The 18,942-nt window shown below is 38.2% G+C and overlaps 1 protein-coding gene across 1 annotated transcript in view; it reads right to left on the bottom strand.

The window, feature by feature from the left end:
- Positions 1-14,029, bottom strand: part of kiaa1024.L (membrane integral NOTCH2 associated receptor 1 L homeolog) — a 38,678-nt gene extending 24,649 nt beyond the window's left edge. The window contains exon 1 of the mRNA XM_018253368.2: positions 12,869-14,029. The gene's annotated coding sequence lies outside the window, so the exon portion shown is untranslated. The remainder of the gene's footprint in view (positions 1-12,868) is intronic.
- Positions 14,030-18,942: the final 4,913 nt, after the last annotated feature.

The raw sequence follows: 18,942 nt of genomic DNA, 5'->3' as shown, positions 1-18,942 counted from the left end.
ACAATATGAATTGACACTCGATTTTGTCACAACGTTTTGTCGCTTCGTTTTTTTTTTTAAATGAGTTCAAATTTGTGGAAGGGAGTTTGGTCGACTTTATTTTCATTAAAAAATGAGATAAATTTGAGTTGTAATAAATCAGCCCTTATATGTTATAGAGCATAATGTTGTGTTGTTAATGTGAACTGCTGGTGTATGATGGAAGATCAGCACAAAGCACCAGAGTGGCACCAAATATTTGTATGTATAAGATGTCGAAATCCCATACATATTTCAATATTAAAGAAGTCTGTCCTACTTGTATCATAAAGATATCTACTGTTCATCATCCATCAAGTCCCACTGGTAAACCTTATCAGATCCACGATCTCCACACTGATTCACTAGCTCCATCCAAAACTTCATGCACATTTCTCATCAAAACACTAACATATTATTAAAGCTCCTTCCTATTAGTGATGATACACACTGGGAATATGTATATATATCAGGGTATTAGGTATAATCTATTTCTGTAATAGGAGAAAGCGTGCAGGATAAGATTGCATTATCAATGCAAATACAGGATATGTAGTTCAATTTTCTCAGCCCAGAGACCAGACATATTTTCAGAGTGTCAAGGGAAAACATGGGGAGGTCCATTTATCAACATTCAACATGGTTTTAGACTTTTAAAGGAAAACTTTACCCCCAAAATGAATATTTAAGCAACAGATAGTTTATATCATATTAAGTGGCATATTAAAGAATCTTACCAAACTAGTATATATATATAAGTAAATATTGACCTTTTACATCTCTTGCCTTGAACCACCAAAAGACAGAACTGTCTGTTGATTGGCTCATGTGACCTAACATGTATGGTTTGTTTGTGTGCACCTAGAATCCTACGATCCCAGAGGGTGGCCCTTATATTTTAAAATGGCTATTTTCTATTTATGATTACCCAATGGCACATGCTGCTAAAAAAGTATTATTATTATGAAAATGATTTATTTACATTAAGCAGGGTTTTACACATGAGCTGTTTATGCAATATCTTTATATAGAGACCTACATTGTTCGGGGCATCGTTTTCCTTTAAAACTTCGATCTAAGTCCATTTCTCTAAAATCACAAATGTACTTTGTAGTTAAAAGATCCAAATATAAAATGTACAAATGAAAAAAAATGCTGAATGATGCACTAAAAAATGCCTTGAGAACCTCTAAAAATTTAAAGAGTATTTTGGACAATTACTCGCAATAAAAATTGCTAAAAAAAAGGTCAATGGGATGAGCGCTGCTCCCACTGGTTTTAATAGAACTGCTTTTACTTGCCGAAGTTTTGTATTAGCGTTTTTTTCGAGATTTTGCTACTTATATAAATCTCGAATTTTTAGAGTTTAAGAGGAATTAAAAAAGCATACATTTTTAGAGAAAAAATTTGATTTCTGAAAAAAATAGAAATTTGAATGTTAGTAAATAATCAAAGGTTGAATTTTAGAGTTTTATATGAACTCACAACACGAATGATTTCTAATTTAAGAAAAAAAAGTCGAATGGGAAAAACTCAAATCCACGAGTTTCCGGCGGAAAAAATATATAATTGCTCGAAATTAAAAGAGTTTTCAGGCAAAACCTTCAGAAAAAAACTCTAACATCATGCAGGCTATTAACATCTTCAAATGTTTCAATGGACCTCTGCTATTGACTTCTACATGACCTTGGTGGTATATTTTCAGAGTTGAGTTATTTCTCGGGTCGGTGTATAATAATTCTCGAAATATTTGAGGTTAGAAATTAGAATTTTGACCAAAAAATTAACTTGATAATTAGAATTTTCAGGGAAAACACAACTCGAATAAATCTGCCCCCAAGTGTTCCATTGTTTTGTTTCAGAACAGCTTTCTCTAAGCCAAATACATAGCTTGCACTGATCTGAGCCATCCATGAATGCATTTAATTTTATCAATTACATTAACAGTCCTCTCAGGGACATCATTGGTCATGTATGGATGTAGAAAACTTTACGTGTTTTATATAATTTATTTGCTTTTAGGGATTTTCCAAAACGTATGCTTCTGCAGGTCCAAACATACATTCTGTTTTGTTTGCTTTTTTTTTTTTTTTAAACCAATGCCAGCTTCCGTTTCTTAGTATCTATGGATTCCAATGTTGTTTGACTGACATTGAATTCCAATTTAAATGAATGAATAAAAGAATATGGATTTTGCCTCTTTTATTTAATGCGTAGAGAAAACCAAAGCCCCTCACTTCAGTCTGTGACTGTTGGTAAATGCAGGTTCTTCACTGGTGCACATTATCTTTTATTCTGAGAACAGATTTTGAGAGACTCACTAAAGCATCTATGCAGCTACAATTTATTTCTAAGCATCAACATTAATTTAGATGTTAAAATTTTTATTATTACGTTTTCAGTGCCAGTAAGAGACAGATGCTATTAGACTGACAGTGCAGTTCTGATGAGAAGAGTATAGTAAGTTAGACTTCAATCTAAGCATAGACTGTATGTTTATAGTATAAACATGTTTTTGTTTTTTTAGTTATTAAAAATATAGCCAAAAGGGTTCCTTGGCAAGACAACGGGAAAGGGAAGAGCCCTGTAAGGTGGGTAAGAAAAAAAGAAAAGATGGCAGGATATTCATGTAGGTTCCATTAAGCTTAACATATGGAATACTTATTGTACATAGCTACAATGTTTTAGAAGATCCTGACTCTACTTGATGCTTATGTGACAATGTAGACAGACATTTTCAGACTTTTTGCATTCCATCCTCTTTCCTTCCTAAAAAAAGTTAAATATGTATGGGAGCACGGAACAACAATTTTCAAGCCAAAATCCATTCTGTGTTGCCTCCATCTTGGCTTTCAGCAATATCTAGAAAATAAGTATTGTCCAAAACCTAAACCTAATTTGCCTTGTTACTGGGTCAAACTCACTTCCCATAGCTTTAGTTTTGCCCAAGAGAAAGTAAGACAATACCCATGCACTTTTTCACGAACCCACTATCCATATGCTAAGACATTAAAAATTTTTATATATATTGCATAAATTGCATTGCATATTATATTGTATGCTGTCAGGGGGCCTATCGGCTCCCAGCGGGGAGTAGTCAGGACCAAGGAGGAAGCTTAGGGGTTAAAGTCCAAGTTTGCGGTATCAGAAGGGATCAGGAGTAATCGTCGTCAATTCCAGGCAAAGGTTCAGTAGACAGGCAGAAGGGTAGCAAAATCCAAGTTCAGGCAGGGTCAGGAAGTTCAGGAATCAATCCACACGAATTATAGATGCACCTAGGAACCAAACAGGAAATCCTACAATCGGGCATCGAACCGGCGTCCTTGGCAACCTTTTATTTTGAATTTCATGCCGGGTGCGTGATGCAGAGCATGGGCGCTGCATCTTGGATAGGACGCCAGCGGAGACGGGAGTGCCAATGGGCGCTCATGACATATGCATATACTGCAATATGCTCACGCTGGTCAACTACATCAACTACATCAATTGCACGCCAGCCTAATGGTTTAAAATTTAGTGGTGAACACAACTTTCCCATTTTTTGCTATAATTCATGCTTTTTTTTTTCTTTGAGTTTCTTTAAACTTATATAGAGAATATTTTATAATACTGTGTTGAAGTACAAAGATTTAAGTCAAAGATTAAGTTAAAGTGGCACCAAGTTTTCCATTTCTAAACCAGTTATTCCATTTTCATTCCTAATCATTGTTTCATAATTACCAGAGGTGACCCAACACTCTCATTTATTTTTAAGATATCCACAGTGTATTGTGTTTACACAGCCAAAAGCCTTGTTTCGTTCAATAAACATAAATAAATGCTTTTTTGAAACTCCCTTGCTTTTTCCATTATCTATTGAATGTCAATGATTTCATCCCCAGTGCCTCTATCTTGTCTTAATTCAGCTTTCACATCTGGCTATTCCCATCACTGCTGTAGTCTGGCTTGAAGAATATTGACCATTATGTGGCTAACATGAGAAATGAGTGCAGTTCTTCTATAATGTGAACATTTATTTGTCCTTTTTTCATTCTGTATTGACATGATGATTGATCTTTTCCAATCCAATGGCATCTTCTGATTTCCCTAATCATCTTGCAAGAGTTTAAAATGTTCATCTGGTACTTCATCAGTTCCCACACCTTTATACTAGAATAAAATGCCTGGTCCTTGATTATTCCATTTTGTATATCAATGAATTCAAAGCCAGTTAGTTCAGTTCTTTTGCACATTCCCACCATTTCCTTTTCATATCTTCTTTCTCCATTATGCCCCCATGTCCATCTCTAAATAAAAGGTTCTTTTTATTTCTGACATTTTCTTAAAGAGACCTCTCTACCTTTTCAGTTTTGTCTAGGATGTCTTTGCATTATGTTTGTCTACTCTTGCAGTTATCTGGAATTGTATATTTCCTTTTTCCTCTCTTCCCTTCTTTAGCTACAGCTTTTTTATACCCTTTCATGGAGAGCCTGTTCAGCTTCTATCTGTACTGTTGGTTGGAAAGACTTTTGTTCATGATGGTATCAGCTACTAATTCTAAACTACTAAGCTATTACCGGTTAATTCATTTTTTTTAAGTCATGTGGGATACTGCTGAGGCTGAATCTTGTTTTCATTATATTTTTGTCTGTTTTCTTTAGTGAGATAAAACCTAATATTATGATAAATTTGTGGAAATGTAATTAACCACTGTATAAATAATGATGGACCCTTCACTATTCTGCATGGTGGAAATTATACCATATATCAAATATACCCAAATTATTGTAATCTATCCTTTTATACATGGGGAATTAGATGATTTTAATCCTATCTGGTGACATTTTTCAGGGTTGCAAGTCTGTGGAGTTATAAGGTGGATATCTTGGTAACAAGCTTTCAGTTGATCTACAGCTACAGAGTTACAAAGGCTAGAAATAATCAAATCCAGCATATCATAGCCATAAAATTATGCATAGGAAAGAATTGGAAATCAATGCAATTATCTTTTTCCACAGGCCATAAGAAAGGTTTCCTTTATTGTGATCAATGGGAAACAGAAACACGTGGGGATTAACAAAACATCTGGGATCTATGTCCATGTTCCGCATTTGGAGACCATGTTCAAGACCAAATGCATTACTGAACAAAATAAATACTTAGAGGCCATTTATCAACATTCGTGGTTTCTGAAACCAAGAATGCCTTGTCATTTATTAAAAGATCCAAATATAAAAAGTATGAATGAAAAAAAATGCTGAACGACATGCTAAAAAATATGCAAACCACTAAAGCCTCTAAAAAGTTTTTTGGACAATTACTAATGAAAATAAATCCAGAACCTCTAAAAGTCTGAATGTTAAGAGAAAAAGATTCAGTAGGATCAGAGCAGCTCCCATTGACTACTGTGGGACCACTACTGCTTTTTCTTGGTGAATTCTTGTATTTAAATTTTTCATGGTTTTTATACTTTGGGGCATATTTATCAAGGGTCGAATTTCGAATTTGAAAAACTTCGAAATTCAAATTCAAAAAGACCAACCGAAATTAAGTTTAAGTTTTTTTTTGCCCAAATAGGTCTGTTTTCGATCGAACAAGCTAAGCATTCAGCCGAAATCGTTAGTTTCTAAGTAATATCGCGTTCGATGGAATTCGACTCAAAGCTTTTCCCAACTTTTTCAAAGTCCACCAATTGACTTCAAGTAGGTTCTAGGAGGTCCCCATAGGCTAAAACAGCAATTCGGCAGGTTTTAGATGGCGTATGGTCAAAGTTTCATTTTTAAAGAGACAGTACATGATAAATTTCGATATTCGAATTTTCTAATTTTTTTCAAATTCAAACCAAATTTGGACTATTCCCCAGTCGAAGTACACAAAAAATAGCTCAAAATTAGATTTTTTTTTAATTCAAAAATTCACCTCGTCCTTTGATAAATCTTCCCCTTTATTAAGCTCAATTTTTTAAAAGTTTTTAAAAAATAGGAATGTAAATAGGCCTCATATCAGTTATGGAGGGAATATGAATCAAATGGTTCATAGTTTTTTATTTATTGAATTATAAGACATTTAGAAATGTATATTTTCGATACAATATGAGTGCTATGTCTTTGATACAGGTATGTGACCTGTTATGCAGAATGCTTGGGACCTGGTGTTTTGTGGATAACAGATCTTCATACCTTAAGTCTACTAGAAAATCATCTAAAGATTAAATGATCCCAATAGGCTGGTTTTTCTTCCAATAAGGATTAATTATATGTTAGTTGGGATAAAGTGCTGTTTTATTATTACAAAGTTTTTTAAACATTTGGATTATTTGTATAAAATGGAGTCTATGGGAGACAGCCTTTCCATAACTAAGAACTATCTAGAGAATGGGTTTCCAGATAATGAATCCCATACATGTACAAAAATTATATACTTATATATAATACTTACTGAAATAGAAAAAAAAAATCAGTATGTGCTGGTTCAATAGTCATTTTCATTTGATTAGGCCAAAGTCTCAATTTCTTTCTTATGACAATGCTCTTTTATTTTTTTTCCATAGTTGTTGAGTTATATAAAATGTTTCTAGGTGTGCTTCCTCAACCCAACATTCTTTTTCTACTGCAAACAAGCCAACCTTATTAATAGTGACTTCAAATTTCTGGAATCAGCCAGTTAGGGCCGGCGAAATCTGTCATTGACTCACAGCATCAGTGGGTTTGAGGATGGAAAAAGAATGTTGAGTTGAGGATATCACAAATTGATAAAATACATAAAATAATTGTAAGATAATAATAATTTGGGTAACGTATTTTTTTAAATTCTGACCACAGTTAACTGACTTTTTTCAATTTTTTTTTTAACAATTTATTCTATCAAATATGCTTTCTCCAGGAAAAAATGCAAATTGCTGATGAATTCTTTTGCATGTATTTTTTATGGACTACTGAGGTTTTTAGTAACTGTAACATATAAAAATAAAAACACACTCCATTGGCCTCTACGGCAACCACGTTTCGCAGAAGGGCCCCTTCGTCAACAAAACGTTACATCACTTGATGCAATAAATGAGCAGGGGTTTGCCCCTCTTCACTTGCCATTGTGTGCTTGGTAATTTTGTTGCAGATACGTGGGAGAGGTGCTGACCTCTCTAACTAGCACCAGGCAGTTCTATTTTTCGAGAGGCTGGGGGAAAGAGGTAGATAGCTTTCCTAATCAACTGATCATGCCTTTTGAAGCACTCTAAGTAATTAAGGCACATGAAGTTGTGGTCCTTGCACTATCCTTGCAGTCAGTTGAGTGTAACACCAGTTGGAGGGGTGGAGTTTAGTCGATTTGAAGATGTAAAAACTAAGGAGACCATCTATTTTGGAAAGAGAAAAAGAAGTCCCACCCTCCCTCCCTCCCTTTGATTAACACTTTGTGCTAGTTGTCACAATTGTGGCCTGTGTAGTGGGACACAGGTTAAGTCGACGTGGAATGGTGAGTATTAGGACTGAATGATTAGGATGTGAGGGTAGGGTTGCCATCTGGCCAGTATTTTACTGGCCTGGCCAGTAAAAATGATGGCTGATCCCAATGTTATTAATAGGGAAAAAGATAAATATATAGGAAGGCCGGTATTTTTTTCCAGAAAAGGTGGTAACCCTATGTGAGGGGACAGCCAGTTGTCACAGCCAGGTGGTGGGTCCCTGGCAATGAGGAGAGTTGGAGAAACTGGATTTTTACAAAGTCACACGTTGGTTAATGGGACTCAATTGGTGGTGTTCCTCTTGTATGGTGGGAAAAGACTTGGATATTGGTTGGTTCGTCGATCAGGCTGGCTGGAAAATTTTGATCAGGTGCCTTTGAAGGCACCCAAACATCGGCCATTGTTAGAGCTGAATCGTCAGATAGAATTCTATTGTTTCTACCTGTATATCTGACGATTCAGCTCTACACGTGTGTTTTGAAACGAGAGATCTTTCTTGGAAAGATCTTTTCGAGGAAAGATCATAATTGTTATGTATATGGGTACCTTTAGAGCGTTGGTCTCTGGGAGGGTATGTTGTATTGGTTGTAGCATGCAATCCAGGGTACCCACCATGCTGGAAGGCACCAGTGGCTGGTGACTGGTACGAGGATAATAATTTACTGTTATATCACTGTTGATATGATATGTTTACATTGTTGTTAATATGCAAATGTAATTTACATATTTATGTCATGTATTTGTTAACTTATGTTTGGTGCAATAAAGCTATAGCCGAAAAGACTCCAGCAATAAAGTGGATGGTAAGAGAGTGGATTATTTCTAGGCCAGTTTGGGATAAAGTAAGGTATTTGTCTTTGCCCATGTCAGGCAATTGTGCTCGAAACTGCACTTGAAACTGCGCAATGCACTTGCAGAACATTATTTTTGGTGGATTCCTTTCATTCAGGAGAATATTATGTTTGTGACAAATTTTAATTGAGCACTGTTGCAGTATTGAGAGGAATTTCACTACAAATTGTTAAAAATGAGACCAATATGCAGTTTACATTCTTGCCATATCTACCTCAAAAAAGCAGGAAATCTCTGGACAAGCTCTGCTGACAAATACCATTCTTGAGCCATTAAATATATAAGTACAGGTATGAGATCCATTATACAGAAAGTTCTAAATTGTTGTCTCCTATAGACTCCATTTAAATTAAATAATTAAAAAATTTAAAACATATTTTCTTTTTCTCTGTAATAACAAAATAGTACCTTGTACTTGTACTTACCTAAACTAAGATAAAATGAATCCTTATTGGTGGGAAAACAATCCTATTTGAAGTTTAAAATGATTTTTTTAGCAGACTTAAGGTATGATGTTCCAAATTACGGAAAATATCCAAAACCCCAGATCTCGAGCATTTCCTAAACCGTACACAAAACCCTATACGGCATCATTTGGTCCAGTATAAGAATGAGTTATCGATAGCTACTTTATAAACAAAGGTCTTTTTGTTCTTGGGAATACTACAAATACACGAACAGCGAATCGGCTGAGGGATCGTGTGTAGTCATTAGTCACATAAAGGTCATGTAAACCCAAAAATAATATTTTGCTTAAAGGAAAACTATAGACCCAAAATGAATACTTAAGCAACAGATAGTTTATATCAAATTGAATGACATATTAAAGAATCTTACCAAACTGGAATATATATTTACATAAATATTGCCCTTTTACATCTTTTGCCTTGAACCACCATTTCGTGACTCTATCTGTGCTGCCTCAGAGATCACCTGACCAGAAATACTACAACACACAGGGGCAGATGTATGAAGGGTCGAATATCGAGGGTTAATTAACCCTCGATATTCGACTAGGAACTAAAATCCTTCGACTTTGAATATCGAAGTCGAAGGATTTAGCGCAAATCCTACGATCGAAGGATTATTCGTTCGATCGAACGATTAAATCCTTCGAATCGAACGATTCGAAGGATTTTAATCCAACGATCGAAGGAATATCCTTCGATCAAAAAATCTTAGGCAAGCCTATGGGGACCTTCCCCATAGGCTAACATTGAGTTCGGTAGCTTTTAGCTGCCAAACTAGGGGGTCGAAGTTTTTTTTAAAGAGACAGTACTTCGACTATCGAATGGTCGAATAGTCGAACGATTTTTAGTTCGAATCGTTCTATTCGTAGTCGTAGTCGAAGGTGGAAGTAGCCCATTCGATGGTCGAAGTAGCCCAAAAAACACTTCGAAATTCAAAGTTTTTTTAATTCGAATCCTTCACTCGAGCTTCATGAATTGGCCCCTAACTGTAACAGGAAGAAGTGAGGAAGCAAAAGGCAGAACTCTGTCTGTTAATTGGCTCATGTGACCTTACATGTGGTTTGTATGTGTGCACAGTGAATCTTACGATCTCAGGTGGGCGGCCTTATTTTTTAAAATGGCAATTTTCTATTTATGATTACCCAATGGCACATACTACTAAAAAAGTATATTATTATGATAATGGTTCATTTACATGAAGCAGGGTTTTACACATGAGCTGTTTTACTCAGTATCTTTTAATAGAGACCTACATTGTTTGGGGGGTATAGTTTTCCTTTAATGAAAGAAAATGAAACCCTTACCAACGTTCCTGGCAATATACATTTTAAAATGATTAGTGGTTTTAAAGTGATTTGTAAATGTAATTGCAAGTGAAAGTGGTATCTCTCTGTCCCTTGTTGTTCTCCACTAAGTGTTGGTCTTAGATGATTTGGCAATGAGCTTCTCATTTGTATTGAGCTGAATGGTGTTATTTTTACAACCTGCTGGAAGGCTTTATAATATCATTGTCTGCACTGTCTGTCTTAGAACTTGTGAAATAATGTGAAAATGCCAAGTAGAGATACTGAACACTTTCTGCAGTACTATTCTCAACATAAATAAGCATTCCTGAAACAATTATTTGCAGGTTTTATTTTGTTTAGATATTTGTAATAAGCCAAGGCTGTCCAACCGAAGGCTGAATGTGATTTTTCTTGGGGATTTCTGTGCTCCCAGGCATCCCTGTGCCAATTATTTCTACTGCTTCAGTTCAAAGTAGAGCACTGAGATTTCTACAAGGGGAGAAAATAAATATAGTGGCAATAATTAAAAGGGTTGTTCACCTTTGAGTTACCTTTTGGTATGATGTAGAGAGTTGATTTTTTTTTATTATTTGTGTTTTTTCAGTAATTTCGTTTTTTTATTCAGCAGCTCTTCAGTTTGCAATTTCAGCATTCTGGTTCCAAGGATCCAAATTACCCTAGCAACCGTGCATTCATTTGAATAGGAGACCAGTTAAAAAAGTTGCTCAGAATTAGCTATTCTATAACATACTAAAGGCTTGATAAATTAAAAGTTAGTTATGAGACAGTTTTACAGAACACCTTGGGGTAGTAAAGGGGGGGGGGTGGCACTAATAAGTCAAGTCACTGAATGGCAATACTCTCCACAAACTCATGGAGATAAATGCTGACCAACTGGCCTTGGTCAGTGTTTATTGTGTTAAGTCCGACGGGTGCGAATCCACTGGAAAACATGAGACCAACACAGCATTCCTATATTGACCCTTCCTATTTAAAAACTGCTCCAAACATCTAACTATTGTCTCCCTACTCCCATTATCACTTATCCCTATACCCATAGAGTCCTTGTTTATCTAGAAATGAGCCTGGTACTCTAAGATCTCATCACAGTCCTTCCAGCACCATTTCCTCAGCTAGATATGCATATTTCCAAGATCCTGCTGTGTGATATTTGGTACTGGTAGAACAGTATCTCTAAAAATACTAACTCAGAGGTCATGCCTTGAAGTTATTCTGCCATGATAAGCCAGAGAATTGCTGTTTGTACAGTATGTATGTACAATCCACCAAGATTCCTTGCAGCAGTTGCTGTCCTGCCTCCCTGCATTAAGGTAGCTGAATACCAACAGATAACTTTGGGCACATGGGATGTGGTGTCATTGAGTTGGTGCAAACCAATTAGCAGGGGCGATCCTGGCCCCTCTGCCGCCTGAGCTGCTGCCCCCCCCTCCCCCGGAAATTCGCTCTTAAAGTACCAGGAGCAGCATTTTTGCTGTCCCTGGTACCTTGTGGGGTGCTGCTGCCTGAGGCGACATACTCAACTTGCCTCATTGGCGAAGCACCCCTGCCAATTAGGGGAGCCTGTATCTAACTGATTTGAATATTACCATCAGTAGCAGGCTCCCTTTCCAACAGCAACCAAAATTGCTGCCCCATTAAACCTACAGGGCTTGTGTTCAAAGCGTCCACCCGAGTGGCCTCATTCAAAGTCTGACTCAGAACATGACCCCCCTCTGCTCATAAACTTAGGGAGTGTTGCCTCAATTAATGAATGGAGGAGACAAGTGTGGATCTACTGTATGTAGTGAGTTGTGAAGTATTTTGTCATTTTGGGGTGAAGCCTAGGCAGCCTTATAGTAATGTACTTTACTGTGAAGCAAAGCAGACACAAAGCAGACTTTTTTTTGAAGGGTGACAATATCCCTTTAAAGTCTGACCCCTTATTCTCAAACCATTTTACAGGTTATTTACTTACTATGTCATTGGTACCACCATATCGCAAGGCTGTTAAGTCAAAGTTAGCCCCACAACCTCAAACTTTCTTGCTGCTGGGCTGCTGTTGATAGCTCCGTCCATGCAGATTTATTAACAGATCCCAATACTAAATTCATATTAATAATCTGCTTTCATGGTGCCATTTGTCAGTACAGCAGGGTGACAGAATTAAATGCAGCCTATTACTTCTACTCTGTTTTCCCCATATTCCTTTGTGGCATTGTCACTGACAAAACAAATATGTTCAGACTTTAAACACGATGGCGAAAGGGACACAGCTGCACAGACTAAATGCCATTTTTGGAACATGACCAGGACAATGCTCTGCAAATGAGGTGCAACATGATGATATGCCAGGTTCAAACGTGCATTTAATTACAAAGTCAACGTACTGAGTATCTTCCTCTCTATAGGAGATAATACAAGGAATAGGCAACCTGTGGTCCTCCAGGTGTTGTAAAAACGACAACTCTCACATCCCACTGACAGCCAAAGGCTACAGGTGCCTGTAATGTGATATCATATAGGTGTCACATCTATAACCAGATTCACATGCACTAACACAGGAGCCAACATGAACACATCACACTGTGCAAATCAACTGATGTTTACACAAACACCCTCTGAACCACAATTCCCTCTATACACATCCACATAAATATACCCTAAATCCCATGCTCTCTGGTTTTGTTGATATCAGCTTCTTTTAATATTGTTTTTGCTTTCGGTGGGATACTCCCTCCCTCTGTTCTACTGGCAATTCCATTCTTTCAATCACTCAGACTCGCCATTCATTCTCCTTCACTTACCTGTAGCACAAGACCGGGCAGGGGTTCAAGGTGCGCAAGGAAATAGTTGACAGGGGGCGAGCGGTAATTTGTTCTCTGTCCTTTGTTCTGCCTGTGTCAATGCAAATTGTGGGTCCGCTACATGTAACCCTGTGTGCTATGGTCTCTGCAATGTGAGAGAAGATGAGACAGAGGTATCTTTATAATTTAATTGGGAGGTTTGCGGGAAGCAATGCAGATGTGTATATGGGGTAATGCTTAATTTAGAACCCTCCCTAGTGATTATATTTAGTGGCAAAGGTGCTTGCTCTACTTGTGCAGCAAAGTGTGTGTGATTCAGTGCCGGGTTTCTGTGCTAGCATGGATCTATGCCCACTGTGTGCTGGAATGTATTTATCCATACACACAGCCCAATGTGTTCTAGTATGAATCTATACATATACACACCCCACAGTGTGATGGTATGTATGTGCACATATGGGTGCTCTCTGCCTGTATGTTAATGTGCTGTACATGTACTGTATGTTGATTGCAGTGGATGAATTGTATATTTACATGTCAGGTGTGTGCAGAGACCCAGCCATGCTGTGGAGAGAGACCCATTGTATGAATTCCAAGCGTCTGTGTGTGTGTATCAGTAAGCCTTTGCTCTACTTCTGCATGGTGTCCTATGAATATCCTTGCTGTGTCTGGCAGTGGAGTGTGTTTATGCTGTGCTGCTGCTGCTGCTGCTGCTCCTCCAGCCCCCACTCTCCCTTCTGCTCCTTCTGTCACTGTCAGTCACAGGCATCCTCAGGTCTGGGTGCAATGTCTTCCTCCCGGGTGCTGCAGAAGGGAAGAGCCCAGCAGTCCCCAGCAAGCTCAGCCCAGGCAGGTTGTGCACAAGTCACCTCTGCAGCACTGCTACCTTCTCCCTCTTACAGGCACTCAGCTCTTCCAGGCTGTACCACTCTTCTCTGTAATATCCCCCCACCCTTCGCTGCTGCTCCAGCTTTGCATTACTTTGATCTGTATCCTGATTTGTTACTGTATTATTTTCACACCTTCCCCTGCCTTCTGCTTCAAAGCCTCCTGCCCCGCTCTTTACCCCCAACTCTTATTTATTGGCCCAGAATGGATTATCAAACAAGTCCAAATAGCATCCAGGCGCACAAGTTGCCTCCCTGTCCCTTCCAGTGGAGGGAGGTCTGCTTGGCCCTCATGAGATGGATTGCTGATGCCATGCACCTGTGCCATGTGTCTGGCTGGAACACACAGAGTGACAGTTATTGCAACCCACCAGGCTATGCCATAAATAATCTGAATGGGAAAGGAAGAGAGAGAGAGCAGGCAGTTGTCATCCCGCAGTCGATATACTGTACATATATATTCTTTCTGGGTTCACAATAAAAAGACCATCAGCCTCCTACTGATTATTAAACTACTATTCCCATTATCCCCTGAAACACAGCCAGGATTAAGATGCCTGACCAGATACAAGAAATCGGGTAAACTCTTCTGTGAGTTACACTTAATTATTAAGGTTAGAACAACGAAAGTAGGTCAGATAATATATGCCTTCATGGTCCAATACATAGCGCTAATTCTGAGCTTTTAAAACCCCACTGGTGGAATGGCAGTTTCTAAAACACTGCCCCCAGTTGGAGGATTGTGGGAGTAGTCTTGTTTTTTCCCTTGTATCCCATCGGACTCTTCAGACGTGACTTGACTTATATATTACATTAAGCCTACTGTGCAACAGGCCAGCTGCCAGCCATACCAATGTAGAACAAGGAGTAGATTAATCAAATTTAGCCTACAGGGTAGCACTGTCTCATTCAGGCTGCAGCAGCAACCGAGCTGGACTGGTCCACATAGCCCAGTTTATGGGGGCTAAAATAATAAAAGAAAGTCTGCCGCATGCTGTATATTTCTGCATGTTAAGACATATTGTATATGCAACAGGCTGGGAGAAATAATACTTGTTTAACTATAACCACATGTTTATATATATATATATATATATATATATATATATATATATATATATATATATATATATATATATATATATAAACTTTATAGTTTCAGTACACCAGCATACCTGAGCCAGTGAATAATCTCACATAACCAGGTGCAATTAACTGCCAAAAAAATAGAAATTAACTTTTATTAAATTCATTTTAAAAGGGCACCAGGCCATTGTTTTTGTCCCCATCTGGGACCTTTATCAAGGTATGCTGTATATATATTCTGTGTGGTGATATTTATGGGATTTACAGAATTTAATCCAGTTGGCAGAGGCAGAATTAACACCAGCTGGCACCCAGAGGGCATTTTAGGGACGAGTGGGCATAAACGTAAAGAGAGTCATCTGTGGTACTTGGCAATAAAATCCTTTAGAAAGAGGCATTTCTTGACTGGAGGTGCAAATATCCTTCACCAAGCATCTGACAAATATCCACGTGTGGAACTGGAGCATATATCCCGTTGAAGGCTGGTAGAGGGGCACATCTATGGAACTGGTGGTTTACTGCTACATGAGTCTGGTTTGTTTTGTTTTTGGGACAGGTGCTTATTATTGCTTTATAGGGGTGATGGAGAGGGACAGCTTTTAGACCAGAGACCTTCATACCTGCCAAATGTTGAGCCCTGACTGTCGATTCACTTTTCCTAAGCTACATTTTTGCAGTCAAAATAAAGCAAGATCAGGATAACAATAGTCCTAAGGCACTGATTCCCAACCAGTGGCTTGCGAGCCAAGCTCTTGGCTGTTGGTCCCAGTGGCCTTAAAGCAGATGCTGTTTTTTAAATTCTTGGCTTGGAGGTTTTGGTTGTATAAAACCAGAGATAGTGCCAAACAGAGACTCCTTTAGACCACATGGAGCTACCACATAGCCAATCACAGCCTTTATATGGCACCCCCAAAAACATGTGATTTTGATACTCCCTAACTCTTTTTACAATTGAATATGGTTCAATGGTAGAAAAGGTTGGGGACCTCTGCCCTAAGGGATACCAGGAGGTCTTCCAATACACCCAGGCTCCAGTGGGTCCTGCAGTTTCATCAACCATTTGAATTAAATTTCCTCGGCTAATTCTATGCTAAATCTATGCATCTATGCTAATTCTATGCTACAGCTGTAGTTTTTGAGGGGGACCTCTATGTATGTCACAGTACTGGCACAATCAGAAACTCAAATGGTAACCCAGGGTCCTGAATAGGTAGGAAATCTTGGCCCTCCATGACATATCAGGCAGTTCTAAATACTGTATTGCTTTTAAGGACCTCAAAATCATTGGACCTTGTGCAATCAAACCCTCTTTAATTATATTCTGTACACAAGCATGGGGGAGGAGACAGTAATGAGGGCAGACACAAAGAATGAGAAGGGGCTTGAAAGGGAAGGAAAGGAAAGGAAAGAAGGTGTGATTAAAGACAGAATGAAAAGGGGTGTCAGGAAATAAAGCAACTAATGGAGGGGAAAATATAGAAGGAGGGAGAATAGACAAGGGAGAGTAATACTAACCAGCTGTGGAGAATAGCAAATGGGAGATATGGAAAGAAACACAAAACGGGGCATGACAGAAGATAAGACAATTGGACACCAGAAAGAAATATAGAAGAAAGTTTAACATTGTACAGAAAAACAAAAATGAGAACCTGATTAATTATTAGAAAATTACAAATATAACAAGCATGATGGAACAAAAAGCTAAAACAATAGGAGAAATGAAAGAGGTAGTCATGGGAATTGCTGAAAGGTAAAAGCTGGAAGGATAGGAGAAAGCAAGATAAATGAAAACTGTGCAATGGGTACATGGAGAAAGCCATAAAAAAGAGTGTAGCAGGAGGAAATTAGGAAATTGAATGGTAGAGAGAATAAAGAGAATAAAGGGAGTGTGCAGGGTCACCGAGAAGCTGTCTGAGAATTAATGGGGAGCAATAGCTGCAGAACCAAAAGCTCTATATTCTCCCTATTTTATACAGATGTTGTTACCAGTTGTAATAGATATAGGAGCAAACACAAATGCATAAGCACATAAAGCTCTGTTTCTTTTGATGAGTGCTGAGACGCATAGCAATGCTGGAATACAGGGCACATTCGTCCCTGGGGAGCAATACATACTGTAGATCCTTGTTTGTCAGGGAGTGCAGGAAAACAAGCGTTAACCTGTATTTTAAGACTTACGAGCTTGTGTGTGCCTTCAGAGGGAAAGGAATCCTTTTAATTGAGCAGAGAGGTAGAACTAAAAGCAATAAAGCCCAATGTAGGGACACCCTCCTTTGTGTTTAGCCTTTACACTTAGAAGGGAATTATAAATCCCATTTATACTGTAAGCATGTATTCTTTCTGGCTAATGTCATTGTACATTCTCAGTAAAGATATTGACATAAGGTATTGATCTGAATATTAATTCTTATTGATCTGAATATTTATGCCTATAAACTGCCATTGTAGTGGAGGTTTTTGTGGGTTGGTGACACTGTATCTGAGTAATGCCTTGGTTAAACTGATTTATAGCCAGCACAATCCTGACACTCTTGTATGACACTTGTATGCCTTGTTTCTCAGACTTTCAAGTCCTACCTAATGTTAGAACATTTCAGGGGTCGTTCTTGATCCCCAAATGCCTATGTGTACAGTGGGGCTGTAGGTCTACGCACTTCAAAATGGAGTGCAGTCATTTGTGCACACCCAAACCCAGCATACAAAGTGCAAATAAAAAGCCCCATTGTAGTCTTTATTTTTACACTTTTACTGGCCCATTCACTAAGTTCGAGTGAAGGAATAGAGGAAAAATAGTTTGATTTTCAAATGTTTTTTTTGGCTACTTCGACCATCGAATTGGCTACTTCGACCTTCGACTACGACCTTCGACCTCGAAACAAACTAAAAATCGTTCGACTATTCGACCATTCGATAGTCGAAGTACTGTCTCTTTAAGAAAAAACTTCGACCCCCTAGTTCACCACCTAAAAGCTACCGAAGTCAATGTTAGCCTATGGGGAAGTTTTTTCTGATCGAAGGATAATCCTTCAATCGATGGATTAAAATCCTTTGAATAGTTCGATTAGATTCCTTCGATCAAACGAATTGCGCAAAATCCTTCAACTTCGATATTCGAAGTCGAGGGATTTTAATTCGCCAGTCGAATATCGAGGGTAAATTAACCCTTGATATTCGACCCTTAATACATCTGCCCCTTAATGCTGCGCTTGGGTTTGCAAATGAGCCCTTTGGTCACTCTATGGCCTGTGCCCCTGTTACAGATATCAGGAAATGTGCCCAGCAATGCTAAAATGTCTTCACTCTATATTTTTTATTTACTTTTACTTTCACTGCACTTCATGTTTCACTCCACAGTCCAATGCTTTAACTCCACTTGGGTGACAGATAGACAATTTGGAAACCTATAGGGTAATAGAGCAGACTCATTTTACTGCAGAAAACAGCAAATAGAATAGTTTGCCCAACAGACATTTGCATTAATCGTGATTTTCTAAAGACACATTAGGGGTAATTTACAGATCAACTGTAGCAGTTCCACACTTTAAACATTTATTTGGTGTTATCTGTCATTGTTTATTGACTCCTTGCTCTTAATACATATAATGTTTAACTAAAAAGAAGGTTATTATTGTAAATGCAGGTTAAAACTATGTGATTTTTTGAAGCAGAGCACAGTGTCACAGGGGCAGATTTACTAAGGTTTGAAGTGAATTCGAAGTGAATATTCGAATTCCAAAACTTCGAATTTCGAAGTAATTTTTGGGTACTTCGACCATCGAATATGCCAAATTCGACTTCGAATCGAAGTGAAAATAGTTCACAAATTCGACCATTCAATAATCAAAGTACCGTCTCTTTAAAAAACTTTGACTTTGACACTTTCACCACCTTAAACCTGCCGAATTGCTATGTTAGCCTATGGGGACCTCATAGAACATATAGCCAACATTTGGCTAAAGGTGGCCATACATGGAGAGATCCGCTCGTTTGGCGATGTCGCCAAACGAGCGGATCTCCCTCCGATATGCCCACCTTGAGGTGGGCAATATCGGGCTGATCCGATCGTGGGCCCTAGGGCCCAACGATCGGATCCTAGCGTTC

The sequence above is a fragment of the Xenopus laevis genome, chromosome 3L, assembly GCF_017654675.1.
Source record: "Xenopus laevis strain J_2021 chromosome 3L, Xenopus_laevis_v10.1, whole genome shotgun sequence".
Taxonomy (NCBI): domain Eukaryota; kingdom Metazoa; phylum Chordata; class Amphibia; order Anura; family Pipidae; genus Xenopus; species Xenopus laevis.
This window is presented reverse-complemented; position numbering and strand designations above follow the sequence as displayed.